The 8682-nt window shown below is 39.1% G+C and overlaps 1 non-coding gene across 1 annotated transcript; it reads right to left on the bottom strand.

The window, feature by feature from the left end:
• Positions 1-8150: 8150 nt before the first annotated feature.
• On the bottom strand, positions 8151-8305 carry LOC122235603. The gene has a single exon (XR_006213645.1). It is a non-coding gene; the product is annotated as a small nucleolar RNA SNORA62/SNORA6 family (small nucleolar RNA).
• Between the last annotated feature and the right edge of the window lie 377 nt (positions 8306-8682).

Here is an 8682-nt window from a genome sequence, read left to right as displayed (position 1 = left end):
GAAACACAGAGGAGCTGGGGAATAGACCATTCAAGGAGTCTATTCTTGTGACTTAGTTAAGTCTCAGGAAAGAGACTAAGGCTGGTGAATATGGTGTATGTAATAAGCAGGTAGTGAACCTTGTCTAGTTGGATTTTCAAATATGATTTGCAAATATTTATAAAAATTTTTTAAAAAATCTTAATTTTGGAAGTCTAATTGTCTTTGAAAAATGTGCTCTGAAGGTATCTTTGTAGAGATGACTGGTGGATACAGACATTGGACTGAAATGAACCTTTGCTATATTATACTCTATAAGTACAATTTGGCATGACTAATTTAGAGATTCTGAGTTGGTTCCATATCTCCACATGGAGGAGATAGGAACCCTAATTCTAAACAAGGAAAGATAGCTTCATTTAATTCTTCTCACAATTTAGGGATTCTATGTATAGAGAAATTGATAGTATATGCACATGGTTAAAGAAGGCATTTGGTGGGTGTGGCTGTGTGGTTCTGTCAGTTAGGCATCTGACTCTTGATTTGGGCTCAGGTCATCATCTCATGGTTTGTGAGTTCGAGCCCCGCATTGGGCTCTGTGCTGGCGGTGTGGAGCCTGCTTGGGATTACCTCTCCCATATCTCTCTCTGCCCCTACCCCTCTTACTCTCTCTTTCAAAATAAATAAATAAACTTAAAAAATTAAAAAAAAGCATATGGTGAAAAATCCATTTCTCTCCCACTCCTGTGTCTCATTTCTCCTACATAGAGGAAACCACTGTTGCCAGATTTTTGTGTATTCTTCCAGAGATATTCTCTGCAAATTCAAGTACATATTATAACATTTGTGGGCATATATGTCCCAGGCACTTTTCTATGCTCTCTACATATATGATTTACTCCTTTACAATTTATCTCCAATTTATTTTTCCAGTTCTAGTGCAGTGTAGCAGAAGAAACGCTAATTGGAACTTGTTTTGGTGTTTTTTGTTTGTCTGCTCTGGAATATGAGAAAATCTTTTCACTTTCTGGGATTTTTCTTTTTCTTCATCTATAAAACTGTGTATTAGACTAAATCAGTGATTGTATTTTTAAATATCCTATATGTTCATTTTTCGAAAAAATGAAATTTTTCCAGATGGACATGAATAAGATAAAAACTAGGCACCTTGAGTTGAAGCAGAGCTGTAAAAAGTAGTTTTGAGGATTGCTTGCAAACCACTTCACTAGATGATCTCTAAAGGTTCCAGTACTATTTTCTTATGGCTGCTGTAACAAATTACCACAAACTTGGTGGCTTAAAACAACATGTACTTGTTCTCTTATAGTCCTGGAGTCCAAGTACGAAATCAGTCTTACTGGGTCAAAAACAAGGTATTGGCAGAGCCTCCCTCTGGCATCCCTAGAAAAGAATTTGTTGACTTTCTATTTCTACCTCTAGAGCTGCATTGTTGTATTCCTTGGCTTGTGATCCATTCCTCCATCATCCAAACCAGCAGCATAGCATCTTTCTTCAGTCATCACATTGCCTCTTTCTTCTGCGTCAAATCTCCCTTTCCCTTCCTTTTAACAAGGATACTTGTTATTACATTTAGTGCCTACCAGAATAATCTCTCCATCTAAAGATCCTTAACTTAATTACATCTGCAAAGTCCCTTTTGCCATATAAGACAACATTTACAGGTTCCAGGGACTGAGACATTGATATCCTTACAGGCTATTATTCAGGTTACCATATAGTCTGCTTTCTGACCCCCTAAAATTTATATCCATTCTACATGCAAAATGTGTTCACCTCATCCCAATATCCCCCAAAGTCTTAACACATTACATATCAATATAAGTCCACAATATCAACTGTAAATCATTTAATCAGATACGTGAGAAACTGAGTATGATACTCCCTTGGGAAAAACTATTAGTGGGCCTGTGAGGGAGTAAAAACATTACCTCTTCCCAAATTACAGTGGTAGGATAGGAATATGATAATTAACAGACATTCCCACTCCAAGTGTGAGAAAATAAAGAAAATAGTTATTGGCTCCAAGGAATTTTGAAATCCAACCAGACAAGCTTCACTAGGCTTAAAGGCCTAGGAATAATTCTCTATGGCTAGAGGCTCTGACTTCTATGCCTGAGGCTCCACCCTTTATATCCAAGGCTCTGTCCTCAGAGTTATCCTTCCATTTTCCTTGAAGGATAATACATGTTTGAAGCTGAGTACTTTTATCAGCCTGTTTCCTGCCTGTAGAATTTTGGGAGTCCAACAGCCTTCCTTCATTTGATCCTCTCTTTTTCCCATTCAGTTCAAGTTGGCAGTGTTTCTGCTGATATAACATTCTCAAAAACCTTATGAGTCAACTGTTTATATGTCAAATATTCATTGCATTTGACCAGAAGAGCTTTCACAGATCTTTCCTGGATAAACATATTTTTGTAACTGGAATCTGCTGAGATAGTTGATGGGATCCATGAGTCACATGTTTAATCTCCTCAAAGGGCCCTCTGTATGAATAAATACTTTGATCTTTTCATCCTTTAGAAGCTCTAACAAAGGTTGTTCAGCCATACCCATTGCTTTCTCTTTAGGGAATGATTTCCTCATAGTGAATCCCTTAGTTTTAGCATCTTTTACAATTTGAATAGGCTCAGAATTTCCCAAATAATTAAGTCTAGGGTTTTTTATTCTTAACATTCTTCCTTCAGTTTATGTGTTCCTTCTTCTTTACTATAAGCAGCAAGGAGAAAAAAGGCTACACCTTTAACATTTTATTTGGCATTCTCCTCAAAATATCATGTTCATTCCTTACAAATTCTGCTTTCTACACAAATGGAAGACACAATTAAGCTGAGCTATCTACCACTTTATAACAAGGTTATCCTTTTCTCCTGTTTTTAAAAACATGTTCCTTATTTCCTTCTGAACTCTCACCGGCAGTGCCTTTAACATTTATATTTCTATCAAAAGTTTATGATAATTTAGGTATTCTCTAAAGTGACCTAGGCTTTCTATGTCACGCAAGTCACCTCCTTCTGCTATGTTTTTTTTTTTACTTAGATACACCTTATATAACATAAATTTCCCCCATTTTAAAATTAATAGATTTTTAGGATATTCATTATGTTGTAGTCATCACCACATTCTAATTCAAGAACGTTTCCATCATCCTAAAAGAAACTCTGTAACTACCAGTCAGTCCCATTTCCCTATTGCCTCCATTCCTAGCAACCACGAATCTATGTTTCCAATGGCTTCTCTGTGAGCCATATTCCTTATGGCCTCAGGGGGCCTTAGCTTTGAGGTGAGCCAGGCAAGGGAGAGAACTGGGGCTGACAACTGTATACTTTGTCTTCCCAAGGCTAGGACCTGGATAGTGGAATAAGTTAAGGGGGCAGTTTCTCTGAGAAGCAAGCTGTCTGAAAGTGTCAGAAGACTTTCTTTGCATGAAACCTCACCTGAAGAACTCAAATACCAGAGTCAGAGAGGGACTAGAGAGTCTTGGTGACTGGGGTCTATGTATTGTTTATTTCTTAATGCCAACTTGAATCTTCAGCACTAGTTTGGGAGATTTTGTTTTGAGTTCCCAGCTGCAGAGATGCTCATTGCCCTGGATTTCTGGGCCTTCAGGGCTAGCTGATAAGCCATCTTAAATATATGTCTTAAATTCAGGATGATCTCACAAGTTAGATACTGAGGTAAAGCATAAAAACCAATAGAATCTGGAATTTAGGAGCTACTTCCCTTTCTTAAATGTCTGTCTTGTCCACATACACCTACAAAGAGCACAGGCACAGGCATCATCTAGATAACAAATTACACTGACAATATGAGCTACGATTACATGATCTATAATTAAATTACCCCCATTTAATTTTTAAAATAACGTGAGATTGGTTATATTATATCCTCGTTTTCACAGATGAGGATGTAGGCACAGAATGAAGCTAAATTGTGCAATATCATATAGCTAGTGAGTAGAAGAAGTCAGAATCAAACAGCGGCATTCTGTTACTAAAGCCTGTATTCCCAACCTCACTAACACAAGACAAGTGAGAAATTTATTGTTTCACATTTCTGGAGGTAAGACATCTGAAATCAAAGTATTGGCAGAATTCATTCCTTCTGGGAGCTGTGAGGCAAGAATATATCCCAGGACATTTTTTTTTTTTGGCTGATAGATGGCTATCATCTCTTTGTGTCTCTTTGCATCATCTTCACTGTATGAATATGTGTATAAATTTCTCCCTTTTATAAGGACATTAATCATATCTGACAGGAGTCCACCTTACTCCAGTATGACTTCATCTTAACTAATTACACCTGCAAAAGTTGTATTTCCAAATAATGCCACATTCTGAGGTACTGGATGTTAGGACTTCAGCATACAAATTTTGAGAGGGGACACAATTCAACACAGAATAGAGGGCATCCTTGTTTCATGGGTTCTGTCGTTATTTCTCTTTCAAATCACTGTGGGGTGTAAGGATGTGATCCCTCTTCAGAGAGGCCAATGGTATCCACAAACAAGCTGAAGTAAAAATTTGAGGACAGAAAACATTTTCCCAAGAAAGGCATAGGTATCCTCAAGAGGAAAATGGTGGGGGGGGCATTTCAGAAAAGCTATCAGATGGAAAGCTTGGTAAATAGGGGAAACGTGTTGATAAGGAGGAAGTCAGGGCAATATCAAGGCCTTGCAAGACTTAGGAGATACTTTTCTAGAAGCTGGAAAACCTTCTGCTACTATATCATTGGGAGCTCCTTCCATCCTCTGTACTTGAGTGGCACCACTTGTTATGAACTGAATTGTTTTCTCCTCAAATTCATATGTTGAATCCTCAACTCCTGTTGTCTAAGAATGTGGCTGTATTTGAAGATAGGGCTTTTAAAAAGATAATTAGGTTAATATGAGTCTGTTAAGGTGTGCCAATTTGATTGATATCCTTATATGAAGAGGAGATTAGGACATACAGAAAGAGACACTAGGGATAAATAAGCACAGAGAGATGACCATGTGCAGACACAGCAATAGGGAGGCCATCTGCAAGTCAAGAAGAGAGAGGTCTCAGAAGAAACCAAACCTGCTGACACTTTGATCTTGGACGTCTGGCCTCCAGAATGTGAAAAACAAAATTTCTGTGTTTTATCCACCTAGTTTGTGGTAATTGTTATGGAAGACCTGGCGAAATAATATAGTACCAAATACAGAATTATTAAACTGGATGATAGCTAAAGCTCCATTCATGCATTGAGCAATCATTAAATGCCCACCAGGTGCCAGCCAGAGCACTGGTGATAAGGCAATTCTGTGGATTTAATGCTCTACAATGACATTCTCCTGGGGAGATAGAGGGTCCTGGTATTCCCTGGCTGTTGGTCTATCTTAGGCCACGTCTTTATGACTGTCCTCCCCAACCTCCAGAAAGTGTGCTCCCCTACCATTACTTTACCTCCTTTCTTTGATGAAGGTTAGGATGCTAAGAACATCTGGACACCCTTTTACCCTGCATTATTTTATTTTGGTTAGGGTGGAGGACAGTGTATAACATTGATTTTTCTAGGTTTGAAGTTTTTGCCCTTGGATATGGCTACTGAAGTGTTTATATCCAACCACTTGCTTTCTCTGGTACAGAGGTTACAAAGTGGTGGGATCACAAGCAGCAGTGCCTGGAGGGGAATTCTGTGATCATTAAGAGCATGATGCCATTAAAGTCTTATAAGAAACTGAGTGGGATCAATAGACTCCAGAGTTATGTACTAGGACTGGAGGTGGGGACTACAGTCCGGGATCCCAGGAATAAGGGTATCAATTCAGAGACAAGTTATAGGACAAAATACTAAGAACCAGAGATATTCTGAGGAAAGACACATAATTTAATTGGAGGTGAGGGATAGAAAAGGACATAACTAAAGCCACTCCTCTGAAGGCCTGCAGCTGCTTCTGGGGCACCTTCCCTGAAGAGGATCCTGGGCCCTAATGATGGACAGGGAGGGGTCCACCACCAGCAACCCATGTAAGAACTGTGCCTCTTTGGAAGTATCCAGGTATTTTGATACCTTTGTGCCTGAGGGTCAGAAAAAAAAATAACATGGAAATAATGCCTCTTTGCAGAGCTGATTCCACATTAGTCCCACAGCCCCAGACTCCCTACCACCCTATCCCTAAATAAAATGTGTCAAGGATCAGGGAAATTAACACAGCAGCTGCTGCTGGACCCTTCTGGCCAGCACTTCCATTTGCTGTTTTCTGTCCTAATCAGTCCTCCCATATCACACTCTATACCATATCACACACAATCTACCTATTCCTTGACATAGGTATCTGCAGTAGTCTCTGTCCCTAATAGACCTTTGCTCAGCATGGATACCAGATACTTGTAGAAACAAGGAATGAAAGGGCTTAGGAAAAGGGCTGTGAAAGGGCTGCATTGTCAAACTGGTGTGGCTAACCAATTCAGGACCATCCTGCTATCATCGTTCTTTATCCAGGAAAATACCAGAATCACATCTGTAGTCAAAGTTGGGCTTTTTACGCATTGTAGTGAGGCACAAAGTTACTATGGCTTCCTGAACTTGTTCTCTCTCCACTCTTTTTGTCTCTGTCCCCCTGCCCCATCTCAGCCCTCAGATCACTTCACTAAAGAAAGATAGCTGTTGTGTTGTAAGGACACTCAGACAATATATAGAGAGGTCTTATGTGGCAAGGAATTGAGGCCTCCAGCTAATGGCCATGTCAATGAGCTTTCTTGGAAGCAGATCTTAAGGCTCCAGGAAAGCCTTTAGATAACATGCAGATTTGGCTTATGTATTGATTACAACCTGTGAGAAAAACTGAACCAGAATTACCTAAGTCACTCCTGAATTCCTGACTGACACAAATTATAAGGTAATAAGTTTTTTCTTTTATTTTTAAGCCACTACAGTTTGAGGTAATTTGTTATGCAGCAGTAACCAACTAATACATTAACTGAGCTATAAACTTGGGGTGATTATTTCTCACTGACAGAAGCTTATGAGAGTCAAATGAGAGAATATAATTTGTGAAGCTCTATCACACAATGGGTGTAGGTTTCCTTGTAATCAATCTGTTTAATGGATGCTAGCATACAAGGTATTCATTAAGGACAGTCCTTGATATCAATACCTGTTGAAGTAAATGGTAGGAAGCAGTAGTGGACAGAGAAGTTGAACAGTCATGCAAATCCAACAAGAGCCTTAATCAAACCCACAGGAAGCTCTGGAGCTATAATGGTTCTTCAGAGTACTCTCTACTTGGGATAAGGTCAGTCATAAATGTAAGCAACCTGACAAGGTCTAAGGTGTCTATCTACAGTGGTGAGCCTGCCTGCTGACAGTGTTCCCAGTATTTGTGGAGCAGCATTTCCTTAATTGAAAGGGAGAGTATGGACAATGAATCAGCGTCCATCAAAAGCACTATCCAATCATCAGAAGGTCCTTTAAGGCAGTAGCCAAGACCGGAATTTGAATTACACCTTTAGGGTCCTATTGTTTGTTGCTATTTTTAATCACTGAATATTTTTTGATACTTATAGTTTTTTGTTTTCAATTTTTGTCAGCTTCATTGACAGCTGAATTCTTAAGACAAATTAAATATTTTCTATTATCTCTGTCTCCCAGTTCTTTGTAAAAAGCATGATTTAGGGGCACCTGGGTGGCTAAGTCGGTTAAGCATCCTACTTCAGCTCAGGTCACGATCTCACCATTTGTTGGTCCGAGCCCCGCATCAGGCTCTGTGCTGATAGTTCAGACCCTGGAGCCTGCTTCACATTCTGTGTCTCCTTCTCTCTCTGCCCCTCCCCCATTCTCTCTCTCTCTTAAAAATAAACATCAAAAAAACTTTTAAAAGCATGATTTAAAATTGTTTTTTGTTGTGGCACCTGGGTGGATCAATTGGTTAATTGTCTGACTCTTGGTTTCAGCTCAGGTCATGATCTCACGGTTCATGAGTTTGAGCCCCAAGAGACAGGCTCTGTGCTGATAGTGTGGAGCCTGCTTGGGATTTCTTTCTCTCTTTCTCTCTCTCTCTCTCTCTGCTCCTCCCTAGCTTTCTCTCTCTCAAAAACTAAATAAATAAACATTAAAAAAATTAAAAAAATAAAATTGGTTTTGTTTATGCTATTAATCTCTTTTTTTTTTTGTTTTAAAAGCCTCATACTTGTAGCAATAATTACTATCAAATTCCACTCATTGGACCAGAGACACTTATAGGTGTTAGCAAAGGACATGCCCCTCATGTAACACACTACATACACTTGTTAGTTCATTGGCCAGCTAGTGGCCTCAACTCCAAGCTGCAATAATGTGCAGGCTATTAATTTAATTTCTGTTTTCTGGATTTTATTCATTAATTGAGCAGAGTGCTCATTTCTATTTATCATTGCCAATACTCAATCTATTACTCTTTTTTAATTGTAAAAAAGTAGAAATATTTTTGGTACTGACATTACTAACAAAAACAGGAATATAAGTGGGTTTTTGGTTTCAAGAAACTGGGAGAACATTAACTTGTTCCAGGTAGCCAACCTGAGATGGCAATGGGGAACATGCATAATCTAGAAGCTTTTTTTTTGAGTTTACTTATTTATTTTGAGAGAGAGTGTGTGTGAAGGCAGTAGAGGGGCAGAGAGAGGGAGAGAGGGAGAATCCCAAACAGGCTCTGCACAGGCAGCACGGAGCCCAACACAG

The sequence above is a fragment of the Panthera tigris genome, chromosome X (genome assembly GCF_018350195.1).
Source record: "Panthera tigris isolate Pti1 chromosome X, P.tigris_Pti1_mat1.1, whole genome shotgun sequence".
NCBI classification, from domain to species: domain Eukaryota; kingdom Metazoa; phylum Chordata; class Mammalia; order Carnivora; family Felidae; genus Panthera; species Panthera tigris.
This window is presented reverse-complemented; position numbering and strand designations above follow the sequence as displayed.